Source organism: Choloepus didactylus, chromosome 1 (genome assembly GCF_015220235.1).
Source record: "Choloepus didactylus isolate mChoDid1 chromosome 1, mChoDid1.pri, whole genome shotgun sequence".
In the NCBI taxonomy this organism is placed as follows: Eukaryota; Metazoa; Chordata; class Mammalia; order Pilosa; family Megalonychidae; genus Choloepus; species Choloepus didactylus.
The window spans coordinates 72,481,600-72,500,799 of record NC_051307.1 but is presented as its reverse complement, the minus strand read 5'-3'; the positions used below and the strand labels follow the sequence as shown (position 1 = coordinate 72,500,799).

The 19,200-nt window shown below is 36.3% G+C and overlaps 1 protein-coding gene across 1 annotated transcript in view; it reads left to right on the top strand.

Moving 5' to 3' along the window:
- LOC119515629 (basic proline-rich protein-like) overlaps nt 1-19,200 on the top strand; it is a 575,210-nt gene that overhangs the window by 26,292 nt on the left and 529,718 nt on the right. The gene's annotated exons all lie outside the window — the stretch shown is intronic.

Sequence of the window (19,200 nt, the reverse complement as noted above, 5' to 3'; positions counted from 1 at the left end):
GACTCACTGAATGGCAAAGAAGTTACTGTGGCAGAACTTTCTGGAAATCCCCTACACACACACACACACACACACACACACACACACACACACACACACACAGGGTGCCAGGGAAAGCTGTTTACTTGGATGTATTGCACTGAAGGCACTCTGCTGGATAACAGTCCAAAGCGATGCTGGGGGAAGCTGCTGGTTGCTTGTTGCTGCTGACAGCCCTGCACAGGAGAAGCTGCCTGAGCTACAGGAGGTTGGTGCTGGAGAAGCCATCCACACTGTAGGAGGTGGGTGCTGGGAAGCTGTGTACACTGCAGGAGCCAGACATTGGAGAAGTTGCAAATGTTACAGGAGCCTGGTGCTAGAGAAAACTGCACACACAGCAGAAGCCTGCTGCAGGAGCACATCCCGACCAAGAAAAAAACCCCTTCCTCCTGCACTCTTCATTGACCTCTACTGGCAAAGCTTACCATTATGCCATCTAGCAAATAAAGACTATTTAAAAGTCCAACTACATTTTTTGCACAGCAGGCAATGAAGGGTGATTGGAAATGAGAGGCAATACATTGATAACTGGTACAGTGTGGAAAGTGAGTCTTACAGTCAAAGGGAATAGCATGAAATAAACCATGTGATGATGACTTCCATATCTGGCAGTATGATGGGTTAGATAACCCAGACTGGCATTCTCACTACAGAGCAAGCAAGCAAAAACTAAATATGCTGGATAAAAAGAAAAGAAGCCTGTGTTTAAATGCATCAATGAGATGGCAAGAAAATAAAGGATACATGGATGCCAAAACTCAGTGAGAGCATGATCTCGAACATTGATGATGGCTCTCACTTTGGAAGGGCTCACCAAATCCTTTGAACTTGAACTTAATTTTCACAGTTTTCAGGACTGCATGGACAAAAGATTAATTCCAAGATCCTCTCAAATTTGAGAGTCTAGTAGTGAGACCCTTCACTGGGATGCAAAACATTTCAGTGGGATGCAAAACACTCAATGTGATGGTAAATAGGCACCCAGGTTGAATCAGTACATTTATTTAGTGTGAAAGTGCAATAAACCTACCCTGTTCCCCATTTGCTAAGGGGACTGGAAGAAAAATTGCAGTGTTAAACTTTAGCACTTATTGAAGTGTGAAATTTCTCACCTCAGAATCCATAATCACAAACTGACCCCTAGGAGATTGCACCCTGAGTTTACACCACCCACCTGGTCTGAAAAACTTCAAGGTGAAAATTTAGTTTAAAGTAATGCCAGGTTGGTAGTGTTCCCCTAGAGTTTGGAAGAAGTACACACAAATCCTCTCAGAATGAAAGCTGCCCTCAATCCAGGCTTCAAAAAGTCCCAAAGATAAATTCTAACAATTTGTAGGTCACCATCAAAACTCACAGAGTGCACAAGGAAATACAGCCACAATGAGCAAGAACCAAAAGAAACAATAAACCCACAAAAGTGTCACCTATTTGAATTATCAGTACAATTGGTAAGGTTAATATGTTTCAAGAAATAAAAGACTGTAAATGTCCATGATGACTTTAAAACAACATAGAGCCTTAAAATGTAAAGTTATAATAATTTTTAAAATGGAATAGTTTAGTTTAAAAGCAGATTAGACACTGCTGAAGTCAGAATTAGTGAACTGGGAGATAGAACGGAACATTATGTAGAATGTAGGGCAAAGAGATAATAAGGAAAAAACTATGAGACACGAATGACAGAGTAGAAGGTTTTGGATACATTGAATTGGAATTCCAGAAATAGATGAGTAGTAAAATGGTAAAAGGGAAATATTTAAGAGGTAATGTTGGAAAATTTTCCAGAACTAATGAAAAACATGTATGCAAAGATTCAAGGGGCACAACAAATCCCAAACAGGATAAATAAAAAGAAATCCACACCCACCTTGTAGATTGATGTTGAATACCAGAGGCAAGGAAAATGTAAAAGGAAAAGAAAAAAAGATAACCAAGAAGAGACAAATTGAGAACAGCCATGGAAGACAAAGGAAAGTAGAATAATATTTTCAATGTGCTAAAAGAAAATAACACTTACCCTGGAATTGTATGCCCATCAAAAATATATTTCAAAACAAGGGAAAAGTGAAAACATGTCAGACAAACAAAAATAGAGATTACAATCAATCAACAATCTCTAAAGAAATTCTGAAGAATGTATTTCAGGTGGAAGAAAATGATGCCAGATCGATTGAGATTCAAGAAGAGCTGATTAAAGAAAGTGTAACATATGAGTAAACCTAAGCAAACATTGACTCTAAAAGATAACAGTTTTTTTGAGGGCTTAAAAAATAAATAGCTAAAATACACAGAAGAAATAGCCTATAAATTGTGAGGGATTATCAGAGTTAAAAGTGTTCCTTGTATTATTCAAGAGAATGATCCAGATATTAATTAATTTTGGAATATGATAAGTTAAATATTATCATAAAATTCCTGTGGTAAATACTAACATAATGGAAATAGAGTGGGCCCATCCATATTTTAAGATTTTTTTCCTATGGTCATTTATTATTTAGGTAATAGAAAATACTTATTTTTTTATCCAACAAAGATGGGAATTGATTGGCTTTTATGAAAAGTTCAGATGCGTAAAGGGCTTTGTGAATGATTCAATCTGTACTTTATATTTTCTTTTAATGGTTTTCTCAGACTGGTCTTCTTAATTTGTCAACTTCACTCATATAACAAAATGGCTGCAGCAGTTTTAGAGATCACATCTGTAAGACTCAGATTCCAGAGGAAGAGAGAACTTTTCTTTGCTCAACTCACAAACAAAGGTCTTAGACTTCATTCAGATTGACCCACACCTAAGCCAATCACTGTGACTGAGGGAATGTCAAACACTGGCTCTCTTAGGCCTGGGTTGCACAGACCCCTCTATGTGACTGAATCCATTAAACTAAAAGAAAATAAAACATTTGTTATTAGGATTAGCAGCCATCCATCAATCATTTACTGTATATAAGCTTATAGAAGCTTTATATCAGTTCTAAAATTCAGTTTTTAAACTTTTAAAATAATTTGAATAAATCAAACATGCATTCCTGGGATAAGCTCTACTTTGTCATGATGTAATATCTTTTTTATATATGACTGGATTCAACTTGTTAATGTTTTGTTGAAAATTTTTTGAGTCTGTAGGTATATTGATTTTCAGTTTTCTTTTCTTGTAATGTTTCTGACTGTTTGGTATCAGATTAATGCTGTCCTCATAAAATGAGTTGGGATGTGTCCCCTCCTCTTCCTGTGTTTTCTGAAAGAGTTTGTGTTTGTTTGTTATTATTTCTTCCTTAAATACTCAGTAGAATTCACTAGTGAAGCCTGAAATTTTCTTTGTGGGAGGTTTAATAGATAAAGGGTGATTGAGGTTTTCAATTTCTTCTTTTGTCTGTTTTGGTAATTTGTGTCTTTTAGGGAATTTGTTTATTTCATCTAAATTGTTGAAATTAGAGGCATAAATTTGTTGATAATTTTTCCTTATAAACTTCTTAATATTTGTAATATTTGTAGTGATCTTTCCTCCTTCATTCTTGATATTGATAATTTGTGATTTTTCTCTTTTTAAAACTTTTTAAGTAATTTGAATAATAATATACAACTTCAGATTGCATAATTATAAAGGGTAAAAGGCAAACTTGATGTGAATGATACATAATTGCTACTGAAAGGCACATTTGTAGATTGAGTACAAAGGGCATCTAAGAATGTTGGGGTTTCTTGAAGTTGAAAGGAATTAACCATTAGTTGATTGATGGTAATAATATAGATTTGGGTCATGATAATTCACAATAGGATGGTTGGGAGGAGATAGTTGTTAAGTGAGTAAATGGACTAATAAATTCATAAATGCAGAGTAAGTGGAAACTAGGTGGATATTGGATGAATATTCAAGGAAATTGCTGCAATTTGATCAATTCTCCATATTGCCACATGCATTATCTTTCTAAAACACAAATATGATTTTGTAAATCCCCAAATTAAAGATTATCATTGTTTTCCCATTGTTTTTATGATCCATTTCAATGCCTTTTGGTGGCATAGAGGGCTTTTTGTAGCATGATCCCATCTAATTTATCCAGCTTCATCTCTTACCTCTTTCGCCAATATGCTGCAGCCATCCTAGATACAATCTTTTTGGTAGATAGTTAGATGAATAGATGATAAATAGTTTTTTGGCTTCATCTTACTGTACTTTCTGAAAGAAATTTTTTTTTTCAAGGCCCAACTCAAAGGTCATGTCATATGGGCTTTTCTTTTCTCACTCCCAGTATAATTAATAGATCTTTTTGTTCTCCAATGTCATTTGTTTATCCCTCTAGTCTTTTATAACACATGTAACGTTTAACCAGATATAGATGCTTATGTGGCTGCTCCCTGATAAGTAGAAGCTCTTTTAAGACCATAACTGTCTTATTCATTTTTGTGCCCCAAACTTCTAGCACAACACTTTACATATTGTAGGCATTCATCAAATGTTTACTTGATGCAAAGACACATGATAACTCTCAGTCCAAAACCGCACTCAGTGTCACAAACTAGAACTATGTAGAGGAAGACACTGTTCTTTGACTGGGAAGACACCATCGATCTGGATCAATTAATTTACAAATGTGAGTCTGTTTATCAAAACGGAGAATAATCCAAGTGTAAGTTCAACTGGGAAAGGATTATCATTTTCACATACAAAAGAAACTACACTCATCAAAACAATTATAAAATAATTGGAGCTTATATTTAGCTGCTGAATGAACAGCACACATATACTGTTAATTTTGCGTGTTAACATTTTGACCTCAGATATGAGTTTTCAAATGGATTAAAGCTATCTTAAAAATATAATCCTAAAAATGTATTGAAAAATTGCTTCAAAGTGTACTAAGGCAGAGACATGATAATGTCATTAAAGTCTACCAAAAGGCTAGACATTCTGCTGTTTGATAGGCCAGATAAAGTTGTAATGCTTACTGATAGTCCTGTTTTACTAAGCATAAATATTACAAGAAATACATAGAAGATAAACAGATATGCCATTCAGATTAAGAAGCCAAAAGAAAAATGACATTTGTGGCACACCCAATAATGCAAATTATCATCTCAATGACTCAATTTAATTATCAGTTCGTGTTTAAGAATATATACCAGGTAAAATATTTTAAGAAACAACATTTATCATGTCTTTGCATTAGTTCCAAATATAATATTTCTGCAAAGAACAAAGCTTTTTCCCCTTACTATAATAAATTTTTGTATGTCACACTAGAACAATGATTTTCCACCTTTTATCCACACAAGCAAACCTGAAGGATATGATATACTCACATCAATAATTGTGGTTTTTTTATAGTAGGATAATACAATCTGAAGGAGAGACACTCCCATCACATTGAGAATTATTGTAATAGGGTATGATAATGATGAAAGTAATTTATTCTCTCTCATACAGCCTTCTTGGAGAATTTCACAATTCTTCCTCAGTGCTGGAAGAGACAGCAATAGTGCATTAGATGTTCAAACCAGAAATTTTTCCAGAGACTGTGTTAGTGGCCACAAAAGCTGGAGGTCACCTAGCAAATGAGGTCATATAGCAACTGATGTCATATAGCAACTGAGGCCACCACTTAGGGGCATTCATTGTGGGCTGTGTGTTGTCTGATAAGCAGACAGAGAACATCAAGATGCAAGATCATGTAGTTTTAGAAAGAGGGAGAAATGGGGAAAGAAGTAGTTGTGGGCTCTGATAGGTTTCTAGTTCTGGGTGCTTTCCAGCTGTGAATCTAGTCTCAGCAATTCTTCTTGCCCTTAGATTCATCCTGCCCTTAGAATCCAATTTCCTTGGATTCAGTCTTCACTTAAGCTTTCTCCAGTGTGTTTCTGTTTCTTACAATCAAATGGTCCTTGTGCATGAGGACAGTTAAAAAATAAATCAGTAAATGTCCATATGGTTTAATTTTTTAAGACCTGATTAATTTGAGAAATATAAACACAATTTATCTATTAAAATACTGCCAACATACTGAGATTGCCAAATATTTTCAACATGTTTATTCTTTGTTGAGATCTAGAAAATAAGGAATTGGTGTTTGTAATATTCTTTATTCCAGATCATCTTTCAACCTGGACTCTTCTAAAAGTTGACAAACTTTTTGTGTAAAGGGCCAGATAGTATTTTAGGTTTTGCAGGCCATCTGATCTCTATCACAACTCTGCCACTCTGCCATTGTAGCACGTTTTCAGAAAGCACTACAAAAAGCATCCGCAGACCATGCATAAATGAATGAGCTGTGTTCCAATAGATGGACAGTGGGCCAGATTTGGTCCTCCGCCATAATTTACTGGCCCCTGGACTAAATGGTTGTAACCCTCTGGGCCTAACCAACTTCAAGTTTTAATGTTAGTTCTTCCAATGATTCTCTAAGACCTTGGAAATTCTTTCAGTGTTTTTCAGACTCAAGCTTTTTACTTTATAAAATAAGAGCATCATAATAATTCTACTTGGCCTCAAAGAATTTGATGAAGAATATTTAATAAATCAACTGAGGTAAACTATAGTAAAGTAGTAAATACAATGCCTGGCACAGAATTTATTCAACAAATATTGTTTGTGTCAGACTTTTTTCTAAACATTAGAGAAATATCAGGGAACAAAACAAAATTAGTGGTAAGTGTTGTTGTTATTGTGAGGGACAGATTGAACACTGGAGAGAAGTCCATAAATTCTCTATATTTCACTGACCAATCAACTATTAAATATGAAACTTTTAAAAATTTAAAATGCTGATAAATAAAATTAAATCAACAGCCAGGAGCTATAAATAGCCCTATAATAAGAGAAGAAAAAAATAAATCACACTATGTGATAGCTAATACATGTAATTTAGCATAGTGTTACATATAAAAGATGTGTTTCATGTCAATGAGATGATACAATATTTGTCCTTTTGTGTTTAGCTTATTTCATTCAACATAGTATGAAATAATTAGCATAAGCAAACTCATAGAGTCAGAATCCAGAATATAGGCTAACGGGTCAGGATGAGGTAGGGAAAAGGGAGTTAAGGCTCAAAATATACAAAGTTTCTATTTGAGATGATGGAAAAGTTTTGGTAATGAATGGTAGTGACAGTAGCACAACGTGAACATAATTAACAACACTGAATTATGTATTTTAATGTGGTTAAAGGGGAAATTTTAGGTTGTATATATAGTACGAGAATAAAAAGTTTTTAGAGAGCCACGGAACTGCACAACACAAACACTGAACCCTAAATTAAACCATGGATTATACTTAGTACAATTATAAAAGTGTGCTATCATCAATTGTAACAAATGTTCCACACCAAGCAAGGTGTTAATAATAGGGTGGTATATGGGAATCCTGTATTTTATGCATGATTGATCTGTAACCCACAACTTCTCTAATAAAAAAAATTGTTTAACATGTTAGGAAAATATTGTTATTTTGGTTATTAGGTTAATATAAAAAAACTACATTTTCATACTGTATGTAAGTTTGACTTCATGTAGGACTGAGTGAAGACTCTTATCACCTGTCTGCTAGATAGAGTCTGGGGGTTTTAGTTAAGTGTCTAATAAAGTCTTGACTGGTGAGACTAAAGATATAAAAGGATCAGGAAGCCACAGCCTCCCTCCTGTGTTCCTTCCAGGAAAAGGTCAAGGGTCGAATGACTGAAAGAGAGGTTTATATTATTGTTCTCTTAACCAGTTTTACGTTATCTTCCAGATTGCAGATAAGTAGATGATAAAGGAGTTATCCCATATGCTGTGCAAGTCTCCTGAGTCCAAGAACGTTATGTTATGTGCTTCAGAATTGTGGGGTTCTTGAAACATCAGTTTATTTATCTCGCATCTTTGTGGAGTTCAAGTTCTTTGTGAATAGTGGGATTCCTTTTGGTCTTGTAACATCCACAGGGGAGAACAGAGGAAGTAGGGGGAAAAAGGAAGGAAAATATTCTCTTTTGTGAAAGAAAAAATTTTAGTCAAAATATTTTAGTTCTTATAGGAACCCAAAACTTCTCTGCCCCGATGGAGAAGCCTTACTGTTAGGCTGCGGTTAGCCCTAGACCTTCTGCTTGATTTGCTGACCTGGCTGTGGTCGGGAAATCTTTGAAAGACTTTTCTCCTTGCTTCTTTCTTTTTGGCTTGGAAACACAAATTGCTCCTAAAAGCGGTAAACTAGACTGTAGACTAAGTACCTGATCATCAGCTTTAATCCCTTGTCCTGATCATATAAAATGCTGATTCCTGAGCCACATCCCAAACCCTCTGAGTTGGAAAGCTCTGAGGTGTGTGTGAGAAGAGAGAAGTGTGTGTGTGGGAGTGGGGGAGGGGGTTGGCCGGGGGTTGGGAGTGGGTTGGGGGGTAGGGGTGGTCATCCAAGAATCTGCATTGTTAATAGACTCCCCAGTTGATTGTTAAACAAAGATAAAGTCTGCTTTCCAGAACCGCTTTTTTAACTAATCCTTTCCCACAAAGCATTAATTCTTGTCATTATAAGGGTCACTGTGTCCAAAGCTGCTGCTGTGTCAAGAGACTGTATCCTGAACTTCCAGAGAAAGTTTCTCAGCCAAAAGATATCGACAGTGATAAAGTTGATCTACCAAGTGTCCTTAAATCAAAGGGAGTCAAACTGGTCAGGATTAAGCAAGTAGGACTACGCTGGTGGAGTTCAAGAGCAAGTGTTTAACCTGGGGTCAGTGGATGAGGAAGAACTTATATCTTTATTTCCACTCATTTCTAACTGAAAATTAACATTTCTCTCTATTATGAATGTGGCAACAAACCACATTGGTGTTAGCAGTACCTGTGACTCTGTCACCAATAGAAATCACAGATATTTCCATATCACATTTTAGTTGTTACGGACAGCTTGAAATATCATTTACACTTATAACAACTTAAAATTACAGCTGTTTTTAGACTCCGTCACTAGATCTTATTTAAAATGTTAATAAGGAAGCACAGATATTGCCATATGACACCTTTAAAAGTATTTTGATAACTATAACTCAATATAGTTGGTTGACTTTCTAATCTTATAATTTTATCTCATAATTTTATGATATGATCATATCATATCATAATGTTAAAATTTTCAGAAACATCATTCTGAAACATGATCTATAGTCTTCACCTTTTCTGAGAATAATCTATATATATATATATATATATATATATATATATAGTATGTCATCACGTGATTGACAAAGACATCCATGGAACAAAAAAGTTAAGAACTTCTGTTGTAATGGAATCCCAAACCATCAAGTGGCTTTGGAACTATGAGCAATGAACATTTAAAAATTGCTCTACCTACTTATATCTGTGCCTAACAGTCTCCACCAGAGAACCTCTTTATTGCTCAGATGGGACCTTTCTCTCTCTAAGCCCACGCGGCAGGTGAAGTCACTGCCCTTCCCCCTACTTGGGACATGACTCCCAGTTATATAAATCTCCCTGGCAACATGTGATATGTCTCCTGGGGATAAGTCTGGACGCAGCATCATGGAATTGAGAAAATCTTCTTGACCAAAAGGGGAAGTGAAATAAAACAAAATAAAGTTTCAGTGGCTGAGAGATATCAAATTGAGTCAAGAGGTCACTCTGGACGGCATTTTTATGCGGTATGTAGGTATCTCTTTTTAGTTTTTAGTGTATAGGAGTAGCTAGAAGGACATATCTGAAACTGTCGAACTGCAACCAGTAGCCTTGATTCTTGAAAACGATTGCATAACTTCGTAGCTTACATAGTGTGACTGTGTGATTGTGAAAACCTCGTGGCTCACACTCCCTTTGTCCAGTGTATGAACAGATAAGTTGAAAAACGGGGACAAAAACTAAATGAAAAATAGGGTGGGATGGGGGGATGGAATGTTTTCAGTGTTCTTTTTTTCTTTTACTTTTACTTATTTATTTATTTTTGGAGTAAGAAAAATGTTCAAAAGTTGATTCTGGTAATGAATGCACAACTATGTAATGGTACTGTGAATAGTTCATTGTACACTGTGGATGATGGTAGGGTATGTGAATATATCTCAATAAAACTGCATAAAAAATGCTCTAACCAGAGGTTTTTGCAGGTTTAACTCTGCATTAATGGTCACTAATAATATACTGAAGGCTCCCAGGTAGTAACTAAATGTTTCAGACTATGAACAAAGGCTTCTTCATTCTTGCTCATCTAACCAGCTTCATGTATCCAATCTTGTCAGTCCATGGAATTTAACCACCTTGACCCTGACAGATGATCTTGATATTGTGTGCCTTGTAGCCCTACAGTTGTCTGCCTAGCAATTCTTTGGTTCTTCATTTGTGTTTTTGGTCATTAAGTTAAGTGCACTTTGGACTTATGGACGGGAATAGAAAAGAACTATAAAGTATGGTTCCGACACTAGGACAATGATTCTCAAACTCTGGTACTTTAGGCAGTTAAGATTTTGGGTTAAGTACATGAACATGAATGCCTGGGTTCAAATGTTTCCCCTTTGGGCAGATTGCGCTCTGTGCCTCTGTTTCTTCATCTGTAAATTGAAGACGGTACATGGGTGCACTCAGGACAGTACTTGGTATATAGTAAGCACTCAATAAATGTTAGTTGTTATTAAATACACAGAATCCTGGGCTATAGCCCAAACCTCTAAATCAGAATCTCTGAAGGCTAGGCTATTTTCACACCACAGGTGATTTTAATATACTGTACCACTGTTTTACAACCTATTTTTCATGATTGCCTTCCTAAGAAGCCACTTTAGACATTTTTTCCCCATAATACCCCCCACCATGAAATTTTAATAACACAGATATATATCTCCTTTGGAGGACCATAAACCATTGTAATGTCTAGGATTTTTTGTGCCTCCCTCACCAAAACCAGTGTTAGTCCTCACAGGAGCATTGTCACTACTATTGAGAATACATGCCTTAAAATAGTAGATTCTCAATCTTAGCTACACATTAGAAAGAAATGGAGAAGCTTTTAAAGATTACCCATGCCTGGGATACACCCCACACCATTTAAATTAGAATCTCAGGGGGACAAAAGTAATAAGAGTGTCTTTTTAAAAATCCCAGATAATTTGAACATACAGCCAAAGTTGAGAACCACTGCTTTAGAGTTTGAGATCCTCTTATAGGAGATTAAAATCTGGTTGGCAAACAGGACTCAGAAGCATGAACATAAACAATGCAGACGTGAACAGGAACAGTGAGTACTATAGGAATTCAGAAAAAAGGAAAGAGTAACAGGCTGTTACAATTGGGAGACGTTTTGTCAAAATAAGTTTCAAGCTGGACTAGAAAATTGAACAAGATTTGGAAAGAAAGAATGGAAGAGAAATTTCAAATGTAGAAATAACATGGCCAAGAGTATAAAAAGAACATGGTGTGTTTTGGGGACGTGGTAGGTTGAATGGTGGCTCCCAAGAAGATATGTCTGCCTGGAATCTATGAATGTGACATTCTTTGGAAAAAGTCTTTGTGGATGTAATTGAGTTAAGAATCTCAAGGTGGGATCATCCTGGATTAGGGTGGGCCCTAAATGCAATGACAAGGGTATTTATGAGAGAATAGAAGGAGAAAAAGAGAAGAAGATGATGTGAGGATGGAGGCATAGATTGGAGTAAGGATTGCAACAAGCCAGGATTGCAACAGCCACCAGAAGCTGAAGTAGGCAAGGAAGTATTCTCCTTGAGAGCCTTAGGAGGGAACACAGCCCTGCAGGGCTTGTTTTCAAACTTCCGGCGTCCAGGACTATGAGAGAATAAATTTCTGTTGTTCAAAGCCACTCCATTTGTGGGAATTTGATATGGAAGCTGTAGGAACCAAATACAGGGGACAATGAGAACCAATCTGATAGAGTAAAGGGATTGTATTAATAGGGGTGAAAAACCCAACTGGAAATAAAGGTTGGATCCAAAAAGAAAAGCCATTGTTTGGCCAAGATACTACCCACAAATGAGAAAAATTTGAATCTGGAGATAGGGAGTACAACCTGGTGAAACCAATGTTGCTAGATGATCAATCTAGTAATTAATGCTGTTTAACCCACAGGGAGAAAGTAGAGTTGGGGTAAACCACCTACAATTACGATAACATAAAGTAAGGAAGAAGGGAAAACCTGGATTCGTGGGATGGTCTCAGAAAGGTAAATAAAGAAATGGGTTCATGCAAGAAAGTTCATTGGAAGAACTGACAGGCTTTGGTGCTGGACCTGTGGGGTCATGAAAAAGAGATATTCTTCAGTAATGACTGTAAGGCTTGAGTTTGAGCATATGATGTGTATTCCGTCTAGACTATTAAGCAATACATTAGCTTTTACTAATTTATTTTTTATTTAATTTAATTTTTATTTAACAACTTTACCAAGGTATACTTATACATGATAAAATTACACAATTCAATGATTTTTAGTAACTTTACCAAGCAGTGCAGCAGTCATTATAATCAGTTTTAGAATAGTTTTCCCCCCAGTAAGAGCCCTCATGCCCATTTACAGTTAATCCCAGCTCCCAGCCCTCGCCCCAGGCAACCAGAGATCTACTTTCTTTCTCTTTAAATTTGCCTTCTTTGGATATGTTGTATAGATGGAATATTAAATATGAGGTCTCCTATGTCTGACTTATTCACTTCACATAAAATTTTTGAGCTTTGTCCATCATATAGCATGTGTCAGTAGTTTAATTCTTTTTAATGCTGAATGGTGTTCCATGGCGTGGATATACCACATTTTGTCTATCTGTTCACCAGTTGATGGACGTTTGGTTTGATTCTAGGTTTTGCTGGTACAAATATTCCCAGGTAAGTCCTTGTGTAGACATTTCTCTTGTTAGATACCTAGGGGTGGAGTTACTGGGTTTTGTGGTAGTTTTATGTATAACTTTTTGAGAAACTGCCAATTTGTTTTCCAAAGTGGAATCACCATTTACATTATCACCAACAATGGATGAAGTTCTTGTTTCTCCAGTCTCACAAATATTTGCTATTGTCTGTCTTATAGTCATTTTTGGTAACTTGAAGTTATGTACTCCAGAAAAACAAGTTCTTAATCTATCCCTGTGGTTGTGAACTCATTGTAAATAGGAGCTTTCGCTGAGGTCACCTCAGTTAAGTGTGGTCCAACTGAATCTGGATAGGTTTTAATCCTCTTACTGGAGGCCTTTTAGAGAAGGCCACAGAGAGAGAAGCCACCCGGAGCAGCCAGAAACTGGAAGACATAAATATCAAGGCTTTCCTAAATAATTTTTCTTTACTTGGGTCTCTCTCTTGCTGTTTCTTTACTCTCAATTTTTCTTTCCTTTCTCTCCAGTTAATCAATTTGAATGAAATTGTTAATTATTGGGTTCATTTCAGACAAAAATGTTTAGAAAATATTTTTGGTGGGGTTTAGTAAATTAATGCATTTCTTAGTATATAGTAAGCACTCAATAAATGTTAGTTGTTATTAAATACACAGAATCCTGGGCTATAGCCCAAACTTCTAAATCAGAATCTCTGAAGGCTAGGCCATTTGCATACCATAGGTGATGTTAATATACTGTACCACTGTTTTACAACCTATTTTTCATGATTGCCTTCCTAAGGAGCCATTTTAGACATTTTTTTCCCCATAATACCCCCCACCATGAAATTTTAATACCACAGATATATATCCCCTTTGGAGGACCACAAACCATTTTAATATCTAGGATTTTTTGTGCCTGCCTCACCAAAACCAGTGTTAGTCTTCACAGGAGCATTTTCACTCCTATTGAGAATACATGCCTTAAAACAGTGGATTCTTCTTAATTTTTTTTATTACCTTAATTGGAGCAGGATTGATTTATTTTATCCTGTGCTCCTTTTAATAAGAAGGAAACTTTGTTCATTCATTCATTCATTCATTCATTCATCATTTATTGAGTGCCTGCTATGTGTCAGGCTCTCTGCTGAGAGATGATTCCACAGAAGCAAATGGAAAGAAAAATCTACCACCATTTTCTGGATAGATTTACCTGAGCTTTCTGGGGTATGTGAAGGAACACAACCAGGGGCCTCAGAAGGCATTGCTCAGATCAGGATAAAGAAGGGCCATGTGAAAGTCTGCTGCTTCATTGAGTTCCCTCTCTGGGTTAGAACTTCTTTGAAAAATTATCACCATCTGGCTGATGTTTCTTCTCAAAGGCACCTTCGAGTGGTGAACAAAATTATGGGATAAAGTAATAGTATGTTTTTCCAGATCTCTTCTTTTGAACTTAAGGTATACTAACCTAAGATCTTCCACTAATTAACTGTGTGACCTTGGGCAATTCACTTCACCTCCCTGCACTGAAGAGTCAGTCTCAGTAATCTCTGAGGACTTTTCTAACTCTTCTTAATTCCTAGGACCCTGATTTGTGGGTGGCAGAGAAAGGAGGGAGGTGACAAAGAAAGAGGGAATCTCTTTCTGCTGGCTTCATGTGTTCAGAATATGATACGTCCGAATATATAAGTGATCTTAAGAATAAGATATAAGTGATCTTAAGAATAAGTTTGGGATAAGGAATCAAGCTTGCACAGCTCTACCCCTTTCTTCTGTTTTATTCTAGATAATAAACTACTGGGGACATGAATTCTGATCTACTTTTCTATACCTGAAATTTGTTTATAGTGCACGTTCCCATGTAGAAGTCTGTGGTTGTCCACTTTTTCTTACGATTTGGTGGACAGATCTGTCTAATTCACGGGTTCAGCATTAGGATGCCCTTTTTTGCTTCTCACCCAAGTCGCATCCTTTAACCCAGCCTTTAGCAGTGATAGTGGTGGTGGTGGCAGTGGTGATGATGATGGTGATTTTTTTTTTCTCCATTGGCCTGCCTTTGATTCAGAACTCAAGTGGATTTTGTATGACTGCATCATATGTGAATATATCTCAATAAAATGAATTAAAAAAAAAAAAACTCAAGTGGAGAAAACGGTAATAGTATTTATCGGGCCTCCTCAAACTTCAACACATGCCTTTTACAATAATAGTCTGCCTAGGCTTTATAAGGGAAACACCAGAGAGATAGCCTGAAGATGTCCAAGAAATATCGTGCAGAGCATCTGGAGGTCCAGATCATCAAGTACACAGCCTTAGGAAAAAGGGAATCAAGTGGCCAATTTAGAATATTATAAGAGCTTGGCAAACGCGAATGTGACTGCTTTATCTTGTACTTTAAAATTAGTAGCTCCACTCCTGGAATACAATTGGAGTATTTTTGGAATCAGTCAATCACTACTGTCAGGATATAGTGGATAGGTTACTTTCAGCCATTACCTAAAGATCTGAACAAAGCATTTGTATTTTATCCTCAATTTATACTTGTAATTCTTATATTCTAATTCACAGAAGCAAATCACATTCAAGAAGAGATAGAAACTTTGCATTTTATAACTCCATAAGCCTTTTATTTTCCATATTTAAACAAAAAAATGGAAAAGGAAATTTTATATCCTAATTAGTGAGTCTTCTGTAATGATTGTTCTGAATTATATTTACATGAAAACATCACTAATTCTGAATAATTAGAAGGAGGAGGAAGAGGCCAAACTAAAGTTGTCTCAATTTATCCTCTTCCTTTGTAAGTTTATTTAGATGAATCTCAAATTATACCTCTGGCTCTAGTTCTCTCTTGAGGTTCTGGACATACTTTTCTAACTATTTGCTGGACCTCTCCAGATTAATATCCCATCTTGAATTCCATAAATCCAAATTCAAACCACGAGAACATCAATCCAAAGAATCACTAGGCTCCATTTCTGGAACCCTTGCCTGCTCCTTCCCCCTCTGGTACCCAGCTGTGGGAATGTCAAAGTGCCTTCTGCCTATACCTTTTCTCTGTTATCACTGTCAATACCCTTGCACCATCGTTGATTATATCATTCCTTGCTTACAGAGATAGCTTCCTGTCCATCTCCTCCAGGCCATTCTGAATATCAGGACAAGATTTCCAAGAGTAATCTTGCTAAAATAAATATTTAGTCATGTTACTCCTGTAATCAAACATATTCGGTTCTCCTCATTACATGTAGGATATAAAGTTGCTAGACAGGGCATTTGAAGAAACCCTTCTCATTTCGATTATTACCTGTCTTTTTAGCCATATTTCCCTGCCTCCCCTTTCCATATGAATCCTCAACTATATTTTTGCAGAGCTGTTTGCCTTTAGTGACTACAATTACCCGTCTCTATCCCTGTGCCTTGAGCCTTGTAGTTCCTGCTGTCAGGGTTGTCGTTCTCCATCACTGCCTCCATTTTATATGGCCTTACTAAAATGCCACTTCTTCTAGCAGCCTTCTTTGAAAATCGTTGTCTTGAATCAATATTTTCCCCTCTATAGCAGATACTATTAACACCCTGCCCTTTCCCTCTAGGCACACCATCTCCATGCCCACTGTCCAGACAGATTTCCAGGGGTGAGTGGCAGGCCACAGGTGCCAAGGAGTTTTCATTCCTCAGGAGTGGCCCTCAACCGATGAATGAAAGGGATTGGAGGATAAAAACCCAGGCTTCCTGCCCCTCATTTGGGATAACTGTGGCATCTTCTGCACTGGCCTCCAGAATTCTTTCCCCAATGGGATTGAGCCCCAGTTGCCCAAAGTAGAAATCTGCTAAAGAATGTGCCTGTTATGATCAGCGACTTTGCTTCCTTGTCTAATTTCCCTGCTCCCCTACTGGTGCTTTCTGAAATCACTCCACAAATAAACCACTTGCACAGACTCTCTTGTCTGAGGATCTGCTTCTGGTGGAACCCAGTGTAATAAACTGTGTCTGTGATCAAATAGGCTGCTTAGACTTCTCATATATATAATTCATTTATCTTGGGAAATACTCATTTGGGAACCTATCTGAATCCTTGAGGTCAGGAACAGAATCTTCTTTGGTATGTTCCTTTCAACACCTAGCAAAATCTTTTTTTATTTTTTTAACTTTATTTATCAAAAAAATACAAAAAAAAAACAAAAACAAAAACATTTCAAACAAAACAAACAAATAAGAAAAACAAATAACCTAAAATAACTACATTGCTTCCAATATGTACCTACCATAACCAAGAAAATTTTCAAACCACAATCATTCCTGAGCATTCCCATAATATTAAGATTACTCTCAATAGCTTATCTGTTCTTAAAGGTTATCATTCCCCCTTCACTACTTGCTGTCTTCTCTAGGTCCCCTATATTCTACAATATAAAACACTTATTTTACATTTTTCACAGAGTTCACATTATTGGTAGCATACAATATCTCTCTTTTAGTGTCTGACTTATTTCACTCAGCATTACATCTTCAGAGTTCATCAATGATGTCATATGTTTCACGACTCATTCCTTCTTACTGCTGTGTAGTATTCCATCGTGTGTGTATACCGCATTTTGTTTATCCATTCATCTGTTTAAGGACATTTCCATCTCTTGGCAATTGTGAATAATGCCACTATGAACATCGGTGATAGCACAATCTTTTACTTGAAGTAGGTGTTCAACAACTAAAATTTGAGTGAAAATATTCCAATAAAGTGGGAAATCTGCATTGTGGACCTTAAAAAGAAAGAAAATGTTAAATTTTCAAATTTTTACAACTCTGTAATAGAACCATAACCTTTATATATCTTTTAAGAATTCTGCCCTCAAATGCACAGAACAAATTATTTGTAGCCTTCAGTCAATATTTTCCATGTTACCTAGTTTTGAGAGTCATATTTCCATGTACTTGTCCTGTTTCACCCCCTGGCCTCTAGCTTCACTGAAGACAAAGGCTTTTTAATTTTTGCTTCTTTATAATACCGACCCCTCGTCTGATGTGCTCAACTTAAGATGTGCTCAACTTCAAAAATATTTTTTAGTAAAGCCAAGAATTATAAAACACTTAAGAGTGTTTAAAATGATTTATTTTTTACATAGTTTATTTTTCAATAATCATCTTTACATTAGTCATTTTTATGATCTACTATAGATTAGAAAGGGTTCTATCATACTGCTTATACAAATTTTATGTTGAGAGCATCCAAATTAATGAGGTTTTACTGTACTTTTAAAAATACTTGAACAAGTATTGAAATCAGAATCTTGTAGAGAGAATTGTGATACAAATTAACAGTCTCTGAATATCCTAATTTTGTAGCCTCTACCCTTCAGCTTCTCTTTTTGCCTTCCTCTCAACTACGGCACTATATACATTCACACCAAAGAGGCAGTGTACGGATATGGTAACTTTTCCTGCAGCCAGAAAATCGAAGTTACTATTTAACAGCTACTGTGGTATCTTCCCTAGGCTACCATAGACATAACCCTTTAAAAATTAGCTTAAAGAAAGCAAAATAACATAAAACATTAGGGAAAAATCAGTGTCATGTGGCCTGGACCCAGTCATATAATTGTTATAAAGCAGCTCTTTCTGTGTTTGGGATTTCAGCTTTCCTTTAATCATCAGTGAGCCTTAATAAGTCAGAATTCCACTTGTGCCTTGTCTTGTAGGAAATAGTGTGAGAAGTTCCACCAAGAGGGGCAAGTTAAGAATCAGCAGATAAAGCAAGATCTATATATACGTGAATAATCTGAATGTCTGAACATTTTTATATATGTAGATAAAAGTCAAACAAACACTTTTGAGTAGATTGTGGATGTGGACATGACTGGAAGGCTTGTGATGTAGTTTTGGCCCAGGTGTAATTGCTCTTCTAAAAGGAATGTAGATACAGTGCAGATGTTTGTAAAGAAAAAAATATTCTGCATGAAACTATACTCTTAGGATAACAGTACTGGCATTCTATTTTTAGTGTAAAATAAATTTTGAATTAAATAAGTTTGAACTCTGCAAGATTTAAAAATGATTAAAGCATAATAGAACACATAGTTGGTTAGGGAGTAGTGGTTGCTTTGAATTACATTCTTTTTTGAAAAAGAAATGTTGCAACCAGGAATAGGGTGCCCAGGAAGAAGAGATTTGCCAACAGGGATGGATCTTTAATCCAAATGTTGCATTTTTGCCCTCGGCACCAGCTACCAATTTGCGGTACCCAATGCAAAATGAAAATGCAGAGCCCCTTGCCAAAATTTATTAAGTATTTCAAGATTAAGCCAAGGGTGAGGGCCCCTGTGCAGCTGGTCCTGGTACCATTTATTGAGGTCCTTCTCGACAAGGCTTCTTTTTCAGTGGTTCTTGAC